Raw genomic sequence first — 16,771 nt, 5'->3', positions numbered from 1 at the left:
GTGATATCTGGCGGGCATGAAAAATATGGTGGGGCCCACTTCACGACGGCATGAAGGCAGGTCGCGATCTTCTGCACAGCCCACCATTAGCGGTCTGCGATTTCCAACATCCGTCCACGGGAAGCAAATTGCAATGATTAGCATATAATTTAAAGGCCATACCGCCAGGCGTATGGAATCCACCGTATCGCCTGTCCATATCATCAGTATAGGACAACGATGTGTTTCACAATAGCACCAAGTGACCTGCACTGCGCAGCTTCACTTTGGGTGGGTTGCGGTGATTGAGTCGCAGTGTTCTCCACTACTCGCCCGTTCTTTACAGTCCTCAATGGCGCCGACGTCTGTGTAAATTGATGCCTGGTCATTCTGGCTAAGGCTGAGGGTTGGGGGTGTCAGCGGGCAAGTGCTGGCCAGCCAGGAAGGTGACTGTTGAGGGGTGGTGGTTGCTGTCTGGGGCATGTGCTGCCAGCCAAATGAGGCGGCTGCTGACGTGGCGGGGTGGTGCTGTAATGTGCTGCCCTGGCGGAGGCGGGTGTCTAATTTGCTGAATCTGACTAATGGTCAATAGAGGTGGAAGGCAGGATAAGTGAGGGAAATGGCCAAACATGAAAGACACATGCAAAATGTTACCATGTCTCTGCAACTGAGGCAGATCAGGTGCAGCGACTGTGATATGATTTGGTTCAGGTTCCAATCCTACCCACGCTTTCAAACATCCAAGAGGCTCCAAAGTGCCATCAACCGCTGCATGTCTTACCCACCGTCCCCGCCGACCCCCACACAAACCGGCACTGGCTTCGAATCCGTCAACACTTCATTGCACTGCACAGCAGTTGGACTGCACACGTTGTATAATCTCTTCGCCAAGACTGGCCATGTAGTAGTCACTGCTGGAGGCGCCCTCAGCTCCTTGTATTTTCAGCATCATTGTTTGTACCAGTGTCCCCCTTGCCGCAAGTTGACACGGCACCCATGGAGAGCAATCTCCTCTGGCAATCCGAGGGGTGACCAACAATCTCCGGGAAGCATTAAGGGTTTTTACTACAGGGCCAGCGATGATTACCACGTGTCCTTCTCATTCGTGCTGCAGGAGGACCACGTCAGGATCATCGATCCTGGTTACCTCGCAGTATGCCTAATCGCCTACAGAGACCGTTTAAGATGGTGGAGGGAGCCAGTGGTCAGGCAACGGCAGGAGCAGGATACCGGAGTTAAAGGCTGCCTGCTGACTGTGACGCCCTGCCTGTGATGTCTTTGGCGTGGGTCCTCTCAGAGGCCGAGATTTGCAGGTCACCAGTCTGTTTTCATCGCCCTGCTGTGGGGCAGTGGCATCCTCCTCGGTCTGTGAAGCTAGATCTGTATAGGCTACAGGAAGAGGGAAGCCAAGAGGGCCGGTCACTCGATGAGTAAATTATTTGTATGGCCCCGACGTGTGCAGATGCTGACCTTCCTCCCTATGTGTGTCCGAGATACCCCTGGGTGACTCGGTGAGAGGAAGCAGCAGCTGGATAGCGATCATGCATCCGAGGACATATCTTATATACGGTCTGTTGGAGGGCTACTATGGCAGCAGCGAAGGAGTTAAGCCTATGCAGCAGTGCATGAGTGGATGACCTGGACCAAAGTCACCATGGCAAAGCCACTATGCCAGTGTTGGGCTCGGTATGCTGCAATGCAGGCACTCCCATCTCAGCCTGAAGATGGACGGTCTCCTCCATCATGCATTATAATTTGAGGAGTGCAGCCGACATGACTTTCTGATGTTGGTTGGCTTGCCTTTGCAGGCCCAGCTTCTGAGAGATGACCAAGTCCAGGTGCTCAACAACTGACTCGTTTTCAGCATCATACTGGCGGGGACCTGGGAAATCCGTGCCTCAACCTGCTGTGGAGGGGGCAGGTGATCACCAGATTATGATCCCGAGGCTTCTCTAAAGCTATGCCCCACGGAGGCGTGTGTCTCTAAGCTGGGAGAGGCCGTGGGTGAGCGCTCTGACGGCACATAGGCAGGGTGCCTTCAGATTCCTCTTCAGACTTTTCATCGGAGGTTGATTGGGGGCACTGGGTCATGCAATCTGTCAGCTGTTTGGCAGGTGTACCTGAGAAAGCAAGGGGAAATAATCAGTCCATGACAGTGGCATATGATAGAGGATGCATCACACACAGAAGTGTTGGCTGATTAATGCTGCACTGCTGGATCCTCACTTCGTAAATCATTGCTGACCTCAACGTTAGCACATGAGAGGTCCCAGTTATAATTGGCCAGATGAATGACTCTGTTTTCCAATTCCGTCAGAACGTTGATGTCCAGCAAGCCATTCCTGCCTGCGATCCAGCCGTCCTGTTGTGATCCAGTTTGTCCATCATGGATAGAGATGTGAGGCTGTATCATGATTCCTGTCGGGCCAGATGACAAGTATGTCTGGACTGTGTGGGTGGTGAGTGACCTAATGGGCTGGATGAACACAGTGATGGCCTGTGTGAAAGAGTCAATGTAGCGGTCCCTTTGCATTGGCATTGAGTGAGGGCCCTGTGCATCAGCGATATGTTTGTGATTGTTTGTTATGAGTGAAAGGAAGAGTGACTTACCCTGGAGGGACAGAGGAGATCAGTCATCCTTATGTGACTCTTGGTGGCTGTCTTTATCTGCAGGGCGTTCGCTCTGACCAGCGATGCCAGTGCTGCCTAGTCTGCGTTTGTGACATTGCTACCCATCCTGCGGATAGTAGGGCACATCCCGGCGGCCCTCCAGCAGTTTCCCGAAGCATCCACCATGGAAGAGGGCGTGCTGCAGGCTTCTTTCCTTTGTTGGCCTAATCTCCCAGACAGTGGTGGTGAGCTGGTGGCTGTGGGAGAATAAAATACATATACAGGATAACAAAGGGTTAAGTGGTTACATTATAAAAAAAATAATATTACAACGAAGTGTCCTTGAAACTAGGCCCATCCGTTTTGTCACTAGCACATAAAATAATAGACTAGTCGCGATATCAGCTACCTTCCCAGACTAATGGGCGCCAGATGGGTTGTGAAAGTGTCAGATGTGGTTGTAAACTAAAATAACTATTGTGTGCATGCCAAAAGATATGTACTTCTTTTGCTATAACTATGTGTGTACTCTAATGCTTCTCAGAGTGCCGGCTAGCTCCGTTGTATGCTGCTGGGCTCTCCATGATATCATGATTCAATAAAGTCTTCCAAGACAAACCTCCTGGGTCTGAGTGTTCACTCCGTTTTCCGTGACAAATTGGCGACGAGGATGGGATCCGACTGAAGTCCAGCAGCCTCTTAAGTTGCAGAGGTGATTGAAATCCTGGGCCTTCGGATCTCTAAGAAAGAACCCTCGCAGAGAAAGGGAATAATACCTCTCCTAAGTTAGGGAGAGTACGAACTGCAACCTAGCTGAGAGGGGGAGTGCTTGAAAAAGGTAGCTACCGACCAGACTCAAAAGACCCAAGGAACTGGAGGACTTCTAATGGAACTGTTAAACACCGGTGAGTGCACAGGGTAGGAAACACGCCGCGCTGCTAATTGTGTTTTCTTTTCAGAAAAATGTGAGGTCGCAACAGCAGAGCGGGCTCTGCCACTCCCCGCGCTTCGCAAAGTACTAAGATCAAACCAAAAGCGGCGAAACCGGAGCTTAATCAGGAACTTTGAAGATGGGTAAGAAAACGGGAAAACAGAAGTAGTATAGCCAGGGGTTCGAGTCCCCTGGAGGTGAATAGTAAGTGATTTCTGTGTCTTCTTACGGTCCTGAAATTGTCCAATATGTTTCTGATTGGGTGAAATGGACTCAAAGAAAAGGAGAGGGCTTCCCACCAGCTGGAACTTTTAATCGGGACAGATTTGAGCGCTTATAATATGCTTTAAGGGAGGTAGGTAGTCCGCTACTGAATTTTCTGTAACTCAAAAAAAAGAGATAATTGATCTAAGTTACAAGAGCTGTTTGTGCTGAAGAGAGAGAGAGAGAGAGAGAGATAAAGGGTACCCCTAGGGGGTTAATGTGTAGTAGATAAGCAGCAGCAGAGAAAATATGAGCTTTCGTCAGTTTGAAGGTCCCTATAACTGGAGCCTTCAAGATCCCTTTATTCCCCCACTGCTACTCGAAGATTCGTTTAGAGTTAAGTTCAATATTATAGGAGTATCGATACATACCTTTATCTATGTTTTGTTTGTGTGCAAGGAAGCATTTGTATGTGAGCTTTAATGTGTTTTCTTCCCTGAATTGTCTTTTGTGTGTGTGTAATTGAGCACTTTAGAGTCGAAAGCCCCATATTAGATTGAAGGAAAAGTTTATTCAAATATTCCAAAGTTTTGAGTATAAGGTTTGAGTTGAGATTTCTGGCAAAAATCGTAATTTGAAGGTAGAGTAAAGATCAAACAGGGTTTGCCTTTGTTTGAGATGAACCAACCCTTGTACCACCCCCTTGCAGACTAGTAGGGAATAACCCTCATCACCAGCATCCAAGCTGATTGGGATTAATCCATACGAGTTAGTATTTAAAAATTCTGAGAAAAAGAAATTACTTGAAATTCAGAAGGATTCTAGGAAAACGAAAAGACATAAACAAAAGGTCTAGATGGTTCCAATGGATAAAAAACGGTCCCTTATGAAGAGATGAATTACATATTAAAGGAAATCTGCTTTACAAAAGCACTGGAAGTTGAATTTGGGACAATCTTGAGATGTAAAGTGCAGTGTAATTTAACAAGTTACTTTTGAATCGCTAGAATGCTATCTAAGATAAAGAATGTGTCGATAAACATACGGAAATTATAACTTGGATACAAATCGTTACACATGAAAAAGAAGTTATTTTAATTTTGATAGTATAAATCACAGTTCTAAAAAAGTTTAAAAATTTGAGGTTTGGTTCTTGATAAAGTTCTTAAAAGGGAATTTTCATTTTAAAAGGTCTGACAACAATTGACACTAATTCAAATGCTGCAAGCTTTTCTGTTTGTAAGTATTTTCCAAAAAATATGAAGCTAAGCTCAAGACATTGACAATGTTTGGCAGAAATCCAATTTTTGGCTGAGTTAATGAATCTGGGATAATTCTAAAAGAAAAGGGTCAGACACAATTTGATGTTTTACTTTTAAGACAATAAAATCTTTGCGAAGAATAAAAGGAAGCAAAACATTTCAATACCTGATTTCTGTTTTAAAGCTGTTATGAGAATACTTTATTGGATTGTAAAGTCTCTCCAGACAACCTGAACAAGATAAGATGGTAGTGCTTACAAATGTAATATGGTATGAGGCAAGTAGGAGAATGAGTCAGCGAAAGAGGACATAATGTACAAATTGTTTTAAGGGAAATGAATTTGATAATCTGGCCATCAACTGAGGCATTGGAAACGCACAGGGGGAGATAAGCAAAGGTCTTGAGATAGAGATCCCCTTTGAAATTGAATAGTCATTATGGCCTAAAGAGTAAGGAAACATTTTAAACAATCAAGACAATAGAAAAAAACAAAAAGCTAAAAGCTACTGCGGATGCTGGAAATCCAAAACAAAAACAGAATTACCTGGAAAAACTCAGCAGGTCTGGCAGCATCGGCGGAGAAGAAATCAGTTAACGTTTCGAGCCTTCATGGCCCTTCGGCAGAACTGAAGCATAGTGAGGAGAAGGGAGAAATATAAACTGGTTTAAGGTTGTGGGGGCGGGGGGGGGGGGGGGGGGGGGTGGGTGCGGGGGGTGGGGGGTGGAAGAGAGACGTTGAGGGTGTGGTGATTGTGGAGATAAGCAGTGATAGGCAAAAGATGTCACAGACAAAAGGGTCAAAGAGGTGTTGAAGGTGGTGATAGTTGTCTAAGAAAAGTGCTAATTAAGAATGCAAGACAGGATATTCAAAGTACAGCTCTAGTGGGGGTGGGGTGGACAGACTAACAAGGTTTTAGTTTAGATTTAAAAATAATGGAAATAGGTGGGGAAAGAAGAATCTATATAAATTACTGAAAAAAAGGGGTGGGGGTGGAGAAACGGGGTGGGGATGGGGGGAGGGGGAGTTTAAGATCTAAAGTTGTTGAATTCAATATTCAGCCCGGAAGGCTGTAAAGTGCCTAGTCGGAAGATGAGGTGCTGTTCCTCCAGTTTGCGTTGGGCTTCACTGGAACAATGCAGCAAGCCAAGGACAGACATGTGGGCAAGAGAACAGGGTGGAGTGTTAAAATGGCAAGCGACTGGGAGGTTTGGGTCTTTCTTGCGGACAGACCGCAGGTGTTCCGCAAAACGGTCGCCCAGTTTGCGTTTGGTCTCTCCAATGTAGAGGAGACCGCATTAGGAGCAACGAATGCAGTAGACTAAGTTAGGGGAAATGCAAGTGAAATGCTGCTTCACTTGAAAGGAGTGTTTGGGCCCTTGGAGGGTGAGGAGAGAGGAATTGAAGGGGGAGGTGTTGCATCTTCTGCGTGGGCATGAGGAGGTGCCATAGGTGGAGCTTGAGGAGTAGGGGGTGATGGAGGAGTGGACCAGGATGTCCCGGAGGGAACGATCCCTACGGAATGCCGTCAGGGGGGGTGAAGGGAAGATGTGTTTGATGGTGGCATCATGCTGGAGTTGGCGGAAATGGTGGAGGATGATCCTTTGAATGCGTAGGCTGGTGGGGTGATAAGTGAGGACAAGGGGGACCCTACCATGTTTCTGGGAAGGAGGAGAAGACGTGAGGGAGGATGCGCGGGATATGGGCCGGACACGGTTGAGGGCCCTGTCAACGTCCGTGGATGGAAAACCTCGGTTAAGGAAGAAGGAGGACATGTCAGTGGAGCTGTTTTTGAATGTAGCGTCAACAGAACAGATGCGACGGAGGCGAAGGAATTGAGAGAATGGGATGGAGTCTTTACAAGAAGCGGGGTGTGAGGAGCTGCAGTCGAGGTAGCTGTGGGAGTCGGTAGGCTTGTAATGGATATTGGTGGACAGTCTATCATCAGAAATTGAGACAGAGAGGTCAAGGAAGGGAAGGGAAGTGTCAGAGATGGACCATGTGAAAATGATGGAGGGGTGGAAATTGGAAGCAAAATTAATAAATTTTTCCAGGTCCCGACGAGAGCATGAAGCAGCACCGAAGTAATCATCGATGTACCGGAGAAAGAGTTGTGGGAGGGGGCCGGAGTAGGACTGGAACAAGGAATGTTCCACATACCCCATAAAGAGACAGGCATAGCTGGGGCCTATGCGGGTACCCATAGCCAAACCTTTTATTTGGAGGAAGTGAGAGGAGTTAAAGGAGAAATTGTTCAGTGTGAGAACAAGTTCAGCCAGATGGAGGAGAGTAGTGGTGGATGGGGATTGTTGGGGCCTCTGTTCAAGGAAGAAGCTAAGGGCCCTCAGACCATCCTGGTGGGGGATGGAGTTGTAGAGGGATTGGACATCCATGGTGAAGAAAAAGTGGTTGGGGCCAGGGAACTAGAAATTGTTGATGTGACGTAAGGTGTCAGAGGAATCACGGATGTAGGTGGGAAGGGACTGGACAAGGGGAGAGAGAAGGGAGTCAAGATAACGATAAACGAGTTCCGTGGGGCAGGAACAGGCTGACACGATCGGTCTGCCAGGACAGTTCTGTTTGTGGATTTTGGGTAGGAGGTAGAAGCGGGCCGTCCGAGGTTGGGTGACTATCAAGTTGGAAGCTGTGGGAGGATGATCTCCAGAGGAGATGAGGTCAGTGACAGTCCTGGAAACAATGGCTTGATGTTCTGTGGTGGGGTCATGGTCCAGGGAGAGGTAGGAGGAAGTGTCTGCGAGTTGACGCTCAGCCTCCGCGAGGTAGAGGTCAATGCGCCAGACAACAACAGTACCACCCTTGTCAGCGGGTTTGATGACAATGTTGGGGTTGGACATGAGAGAACGGAGTGCAGTGAGTTCAGAGAGAGACAGATTAGAATGGGTGAGAGGAGCAGAGAAATTGAGACGGCTAATGTCACGCCGACAGTTCACAATGAAAAGATCAAGAGAAGGTAAGAATCCAGAGGGAGGGGTCCAGGTGGAGGGAGAATATTGGAGTTGGGTAAAAGGATCCGTTGAACGGGGAGAGGACTCCTGCCCAAAGAAGTGAGCACGGAGACGAAGACGGCGGAAGAAGAGTTCAGCATCATGCCGAGCCCGAAATTCATTGAGATGAGGGCGTAAGGGTATGAAACTAAGTCCTTTGCTGAGCACTGAACGTTCAGCATCGGAGAGGGGAAGGTCAGGGGGTATAGTGAATACGCGGCTGGGGCTGGGATTGGAAGATGGGGTGAGGACGGAGGGACAAGCAGGGGTGGAGGGTCCCAGATGGGTGTTAGTGTCGATGAGTTGTTGGAGCTTGCGTTCCTTAGCACTTGAGAGAAAGAAAAAAACTTTCTTGTTGAGGCGACGGATGAGGCGAAGAATAAAATGAAACTGGGGGCACGCGCAGCTTTGAAAAAGTGTGCGGCGGTGCTGCTGGAGGGAGAGGTCGAGTGTGTTCATATGGCGGCGCATGGCACTGAGTGTGGATCTCAGAATGCGACGGGAACAGCAGTCCGAGAACTGTTTTATGTCCCGGAGATACCTGTAATCCTGGGTGGGTTCGAAACAAGAGGGATGGAATTTCAGTTGAAATCCACGTGGGGTGAGTCGGAGACGGAGACAGTCACTGAGAAAGGAGATATGGCTGTGAAAGCGGGTTTTAGTAAACACCTTGTCAAACACCAGTAGAGAAATGGAAAGCAATGAACGTGAGCAGGGCAGAAGAGACAGTCGGAAATCCTGTCGGAGGACAGAACCGTACTTTTTCAAAGAGGGTATTTCTTGAAGAGAGATGACAGTCAATTAAACACAGAGATAAAAACAAAAAGCTAAAAGTTACTGCGGATGCTGGAAATCCTAAACAAAAACAGAATTACCTGGAAAAACTCAGCAGGTCTGGCAGCATCGGCGGAGAAGAAATCAGTTAACGTTCCTTCGCCTCCGTCGCATCTGTTCTGATGCCGCTACCTTCAAAAACAGCTCCTCTGACATGTCCTCGTTCTTCCTTAACCGAGGTTTTCCATCCACGGTATTTGACAGGACCCTCAACCGTGTCCGGCCCATATCCCGCGCATCCTCCCTCACGCCTTCTCCTCCTTCCCAGAAACATGATAGGGTCTCCCTTGTCCTCACTTATCACCCCACCAGCCTCCGCATTCAAAGGATCATCCTCCGCCATTTCCGCCAACTCCAGCATGATGCCACCACCAAACACATCTTCCCTTCACCCCCCCTGACGGCATTCCGTAGGGATCGTTCCCTCCGGGAAACCCTGGTCCACTCGTGCATCACCCCCTACTCCTCAAGCTCCACCTATGGCACCTCCCCATGCCCACGCAGAAGATGCAACACCTGCCCCTTCACTTCCTCTCTCCTCACCCTCCAAGGGCCCAAACACTCCTTTCAAGTGAAGCAGCATTTCACTTGCATTTCCCCTAACTTAGTCTACTGCATTCGTTGCTCCCAATGCGGTCTCCTCTACATTGGAGAGACCAAACGCAAACTGGGCGACCGTTTTGCGGAACACCTGCGGTCTGTCCGCAAGAAAGACCCAAACCTCCCTGTCGCTTGCCATTTTAACACTCCACCCTGTTCTCTTGCCCACATGTCTGTCCTTGGCTTGCTGCATTGTTCCAGTGAAGCCCAACGCAAACTGGAGGAACAGCACCTCATCTTCCGACTAGGCACTTTACAGCCTTCCGGGCTGAATATTGAATTCAACAACTTTAGATCTTAAACTCCCCCTCCCCCCATCCCCACCACGTTTCTCCACCCCCACCCCTTTTTTTTCAGTAATTTATATAGATTCTTCTTTCCCCACCTATTTCCATTATTTTTAAATCTAAACTAAAACCTTGTTAGTCTGTCCACCCCACCCCCACTAGAGCTGTACTTTGAATATCCTGTCTTCCATTCTTAATTAGCACTTTTCTTAGACAACTATCACCACCTTCAACACCTCTTTGACCCTTTTGTCTGTGACATCTTTTGCCTATCACTGCTTATCTCCACAATCACCACACCGTCAACGTCTCTCTTCCACCCAACCCCCCCGCACCCCCCCCCCCCGCCCCCACAACCTTAAGCCAGTTTATATTTCTCCCTTCTCCTAACTATGCTTCAGTTCTGCCGAAGGGCCATGAAGGCTCGAAACGTTAACTGATTTCTTCTCCGCCGATGCTGCCAGACCTGCTGAGTTTTTCCAGGTAATTCTGTTTTTGTTTTGGATTTCCAGCATCCGCAGTAGCTTTTAGCTTTCTGTTTTTATCTCAGTATTATTCTTTAATTCAGTGCCTTAGACTCTGCCCGATGGTACTAACTCTGTCCAACTAAATTATTTTTGAAGGCTGAATTCAGGTTCAACTGATGAGCCTGTTCACTGTTGAATTACTTCAAGTCTATGTTTCTATAAACAGACAGCCCTTTTTAAATGTAAACGCTGAGATTAACCTCCTTCTGCTCCTATTTCTTATGTGCTTCAATGGCCGGTTCAGTGAGCTAACCCCCGGGTCCAGGGTAGTTTTTCACCTTCCCCCCACCCACACTGTGGGGCCATTGTCAATAATCAGGTTGTGTGATGGAGACAGGCGCTGTGTGGAGCAGATTTGAATTCTGCAGTCCGTGTATCAGGAACAAGGAAAGGTCAGCCTATAAATATTTGTGATGTTACTCTGTTTGACAGCGACTGCTCACAAGAGCGGGGGAGATAAGATCTCTCAGAAACCACACATCCAGGAACATGTTCAAACAGGACAAAGGGAATAGAGAGCTGTTTTATATATGAGAACAGGAGAAATTAATACACCCCCTTAGCTTTGTTCAAGTAATCAAGGGGTCCAAAACACATCTGTATTATTACAGCGGTGACCCAGCTTGCACCCGGAACCTTTCATATTCTGATTTAAAAAATACCCACTAATGTTTGTCTTGACCTTCCAAATTGACACACCGAACATCTTTCCACTGATTAATGTGCGATTGTATGATTACTGACCTTAACCCTTAATGGCCCAAATCTAAATTTAAAGTTATGTCCTACAGGAGCAGATTACTCAGTGATTTCAATATATGGCCAACAGATTATTCGCGCAAGTTAGAATTGCTGCCAGCGCAGCTCCCCGTCAGTACTGACCCGCCGAAAGTGCAGCAGTACCATAGTACAGTTCCTCAGTAAATTCCCTCCGACAGTGCGGCAATCCCTCAGTACTGATTCTCTGACATTTCGGTATTCCCTCAATCCAATTCCTCCAACAGTGCGGCGCTTGTTCAGTACTGCCCATCCAACAGTGCGGTGCTCCCTCAGTATTGCCCATCCAACAGTGCAGCACTCCCTCTGTAATGCCCCTCCGATACTGCACTCCCTTAGTCCTGACACTCTGAATTCAAACAATCCCTCAGTAGTGACCCTCCAACAGTTCTGCACTCCCTCAGCATTGACCCTCCGACAGTGCGGCTGTTCCTCAGTCCTGGCCCTTCGGCTGTTCGATGCTCCCTCAGTACTGTCCTTCCAACATTGTGGCACTCCCTCAGTACTGGCCATCCGACAGTGTGGTACTCCATCAATACTGACCCTCTGACGGCATTTCTCGCCCTCCGCAGAGAGAATCCGACAGTGCTACACTCCCTCAGTACTACCCTGCAAGAGCTAAGCATTCACTCCGATAATTGCAGCAATCCCCCACTAATGACCCTGCGAGGGTGCGGCACATCCTCAGTACTAAGCCTCAGGCAGCTAGGCGTTCGCTCATCAATGACCCTCCGACAGTGCAGCACTCCCACTGTATTAACCCGCCAATCCTGTGGCACTCGCTCAGCACTGACCATCCGACAGTGCAGCACTCCCTTAGTACTGAACCTCCATGAAAGCTTAATGCCTTCAATACTGACCCTCCAACAGTGCTGCACTTCCTCAGTAATTTCTCTCCGACAGTGAGGCAAACATTCATTGCTGGCCTTCAGAAAGCTAGGGTCTCCCTCAGTATTGCCACTCGAACAGTGCGGCACATCCTCAGTCCTGACACTCAGACAGCAAGGCGGACCTCTGTACTGACCCTCAGACAGTATGCCGCTCCCTCAATACCGACCATCTGCCAGGGCAGCACGCCCTCAGTATGGATCATCTAACAGTGCGGCACTGCCTCATTATTGACCCTCCCACAGTGCGGTGCTTCCTTAGTACTGACCCTGAAACAATACAGCACACATTTTTACTGACCCTCTGACAGTGCAGCACTCCCTCAGCACTGACGCTCCGAAGGTCTGGTACTCCCTCATTACTGAGCCTCCGGTAGTGCGGCAATCCCTCAATATTGACCCTCTGACAGTGCGGCACTCTCTCAGTACCGACCCGCCGACAGCGTGACACACCCTCAGTACTGACCCTCTGACAATGCGGCACTCCCTCAGTATTGACCCTCCGACAGTGTGGCACCCCCTCAGCACTGACACTCAGTCAGTGTGGCTCTCCCTTTGTACTGATCCTCCGAGAGTGCTGCACTCCCTCAGTACTGACCGTCTGTCAGTCTGGCTCTCCCTCTGTACTTAACCTCCGAGAGTGCTGCACTCCCTCAGTACTGAACCTCTGAGAGTGCGGCCCTCCTACCGATAATTGGAAGGTTATATTTTTTGAATAAATATCTACAGAGTCGCTATTTTGCAGAGAGCATTCACACCAGCATCTATATTTCACAACAATGGATCATGTTGTGTTTAATATTTGATCATAATAAACAGTTTACACATCTCAAAATTGGCAATTCATTCAGAGATGAGGAGATATATTTTATGTCATAGCTTCGTGAGTCTTTGGGACTCTCTTCCTCTAAAGGTGGTTGAAACAGGGTCTTTGAATGTACATAAGGCCAGGCGAGATATGATCTCGACGAACAAGGGGTTGAAAGGTTATCTGTGGGGACGCGGGAATGCGGGATTGAGGTTACCATCAGATCAGCCCTGATCTTATTTAAGGGCGGAGGAGGATCCCCTTTTCCTCATTCGTATATTCGTAGGTACAGCTTATAATCAATTTCAACAAAATATTATCAATAAATACGTTTAATTATTAATTGATTGCAATATATTATGAGTTAATAAATCCAATTATTAACTAAATCAGCATAATATGTATAATTGGTATGAATATTAATTTATTTCAAAAATGCATTATGAATTAATTCTTGAATTCAATAACATATTTTGAGTTGTTCACCAGTTTATTAATTTCAATTATGAATTAAAACGTCTAATTATGAATGATCAATTAAACATCGGATTATCAATTAATTTTTAAAAATATATTATAAATCATTGGTCTAATTATTAAAATCAATTCCATCAATATATTATACATTAAAAATACAATTATTAATTAATCGAATTCCATCTCCAATATATCTACTGATGAATTCATATCATTGCCTCACTGTCCGAGGGTCAGTACGGTGGTAGTGCCGCACTGTTGGAGGGTCATTGCTAGGGGAGTTCTACACTGCTGGAGGATCATTCCTGAGGGAGTGTCTCACGTTGGAAGGTCATTACTGAGGGAGTGCCACACTGTTCTTGGGTCAGTATTTGGGGTTTGCCGCACTGTTGGAGTGTCATTAATGAAGGAGTACCGCACTGTCAGATGGTCAGTACTTAGAGAGCGCTGCACTGTCGGAGGGTCAGTAATGAGGGAGAGCCGCACTGTCAGAGTGTCACCGATTGTGACATGGAGGAATAATCTGTTGTCGATCTATTCAGGTCACTGAGTGGTCTGCTTCTGAGGGACATAACCTTAAAATTAGATTTGGGCCATTCCGGGTTCATGTCAGGAATCACACAATCGCACACAAGCCAGTGGAATTCTGTTCAGTGTGTAAAGTGGGAATGTCAAGGCATATATTGTTAGGTCGGTAGTACGTAAGGATATTCAAGGTTCTGTGTGCCAGCCAGTCACTGTTGTTACAATAGATATGTGCTGTAGACCCTCTGAAAACTGGAACAAATCTAAGGGATTGTACTTCCTTCTCCTGTTTTCATAATGCAAACAGCTCTCTGTTCCCTTGCCCCTGGTTGTACATACTCCTGGATATGTGGTTTCTGAGAGATCTTATTTCCACCTCTGTTGTAAATAGTCGCAGTTAAACACTGTAACCTCACAAATAATTATGGGAAGACCTTTTCATGTTCCTGATACAAGGTGTGCAGCATTCAAATCTGCTCAGCACAGTACCTGTTTCCATCACGCAATCAGAGGATTGACATTGGCCCCAAAGTGTGGGTGGGGGGAGTTGAAACCTTCCGTGCACCCTGGAGTTGGCTCACTGAACAGGCCATTGAAGAACATTAGAAATGGGAGAAGGAAGAGTTTAATCTTATCATGTACGTTTAAAAAGGGCTGTTTGTTGTTTTTATAAACTTCGACTTAAGTTAATTTAGACGTGAATAGCCTAATCACTGGTACGTGAATCAAACTGGTTTACTTCAGCAGAGACAGATCCATCAGGCAGAGTCTCAGACACTGAATTCATAAATAACACTGATTTTGACTAAACAGACGCCCAAGCTGTAAGAAGCGGATGACAACCTCAACCACAGCACACCCGCCCTCCGGCCCACCCCGCACGGACAGCTGTTCACCGAAATACACGGCACCTCCTTGGGATCCGCACTGACAGGAATTCTCCGCTGTGAGTCCCTGGGGTCAAGTGTCACACTCACCACCTTTTCTAACTCATTCGTGGGATAAGGGATTTGCTGGCTGGGCCAGCATTTATTGTCCACCACAAATTGCCCAATTTGAAAGTGTGTGTGTGCGGCCTTCATGGACATCTTCAGTCAATGTGGTCTAGGTACACCCACAGAGCTGTGAGGGATAGACTTCTAGGATTTTGACCCAGCGACAGTGAAGGAGCGGATGATATAATTCCACGTCAGGATGGCGTGTGGCTTGGAGGGTAACTCCCAGGTGGTAGTCTTCCCATGTGTCTGCTGTAATTGCCCTTCTAGATGTTAGATGCCATGTGTTTGGATGTTTCTGTCTAAGGAGGTTAGGTGAGTTGCTGCAGTGCATTTTGTAGATGATACACAATGCTGCTACTGTGGGTCGGCATTGCAGGGAGGGAATGTTTGTGGATGTGATATCAGTCAAGCGGGGCTGCATTGCCCTGGACGATGTCGAGGTTCTTGAGTATTGTGGGAGTTGCACTCATCTAGGCAAGTGGACGATATTCCATCACACTTCTGACTTGGGCCTTGTCGTTCGTGGACAGGCTTTGGGGAGTCAATAGGCGGGTTACTCGCTGCAGAAATCCCAGCATTTTACCTGCCCTTGTCGACAAAGTACTTATTTGGCTACTCCAGTTCAGTTTGTGCCCAATGGTAAACCCCAGGATGTAGATATTGGAGGATTCAGTGATGTTAATGCCATTGAACATCAAGCGGCGATGGTCCGATTCTCCCTTCTTGGAGGTGGCCATTGCCTGACACTTGTGTGACGTGAATGTTATGTGCCTTTTGTCAGCCCGAGCCTGGATATTATCCAGGACTTGCTGCATTTGGACATGGACTGATTTCGTATCCGGGGTGGGATGGGGAGTGTGGTCACCGTTGTGGGGGGGGGGTGGTGGGGGTGGGGGCGTCTGGTTCTGGGGTGGGGGTTGCGTGTGTTCATGGTGTGGGGTGGGGGAGCGTGTTTCCGGGGTGGGTGGGGGCGTGTGGTCCCCGGGACGCTGCAGAAACACGCGATCCTTTTATTCCATCGACTGCTCTGTCAACAGGTGTGTGGATGAAACCGGAGCTCTCGTTGAAAATGGAGCCCTGGACTCCGCCTTCAACAATTACAGGGAGGCCAGAGACTTCATTCAGCGGGTGCTAACACAATATGACTGTGCTCATTACCAAGACACCTTCATGAATTGGCTCCACTCCTTTTGCAAGTTTATCAATTAATTTTGGGCCTGTTGTTGCTCTCACCCAGACAGCAGGAAGTTCCATCCCTCTCTCCCTCAGGATTCATTGCACCCACCCCATTTCCACGCCCCCGCACACACATACTGGAGACACTCCCTCTCTGTCTCCCACACACGCTGACACATTCGCTCACTAACTCAAACACACATGCTGACACATTCGCTCTTTGTCTCTCTCACACACAGTGCCACAATTTCTCACTGCCTCTCACACACACTGACACACTCGCTCTTTGTCTCTCTCACACACACTGCCACACTCTCTCACTGTCTTTCACACACACTGACGCACTCGCTCTCTGTCTCTCAAACACAGTGCCACACACTTTCATTGTCTCTCACACGCGCTGACACACTCGTTCACTGTCTCTCACACACAATGTAGAAACTCGCTCTCTGCCTCACACACACAATGACACACTCGCTCTGTTACACACAGTGAAACATTGTTACACTCAGAATTACAGAATCAAACAGTGTAAAAGAGGCCCTTCCGCCCATCGAGTCCGCACCAGCACATGAGAAAAACATGACCTACATACCTGCTCACATTTTCCAGCACTCGGCACGTAACCTTTAATATTATGACGTGCCATGTGCTCATCCAGGTGGTTTTAAAGGATGTGAGGCAAACCGCAACCACCACCCTCCCAGGCAGCGCACTCCAGACCAGAGCCACCCTCTGAGTAAAAAGCTTTCCTCGCATCTCCCCTGAACCTTCTGCCCCTCATCTTGAACTTATGCCCCCTCGTGCCTGGCCCTTCAACTAACAGCCCATTCCCCTCATAATCGTGTACATGTTGATCTGGTCGCCCCTCAGTCCTTTCTGCTC

Source organism: Cetorhinus maximus, unplaced genomic scaffold (assembly GCF_964194155.1).
Source record: "Cetorhinus maximus unplaced genomic scaffold, sCetMax3.hap1.1 HAP1_SCAFFOLD_44, whole genome shotgun sequence".
NCBI lineage: Eukaryota > Metazoa > Chordata > Chondrichthyes > Lamniformes > Cetorhinidae > Cetorhinus > Cetorhinus maximus.
The sequence above is the reverse complement of the archived record's forward strand: the minus strand, read 5'-3'. Positions refer to the sequence as shown.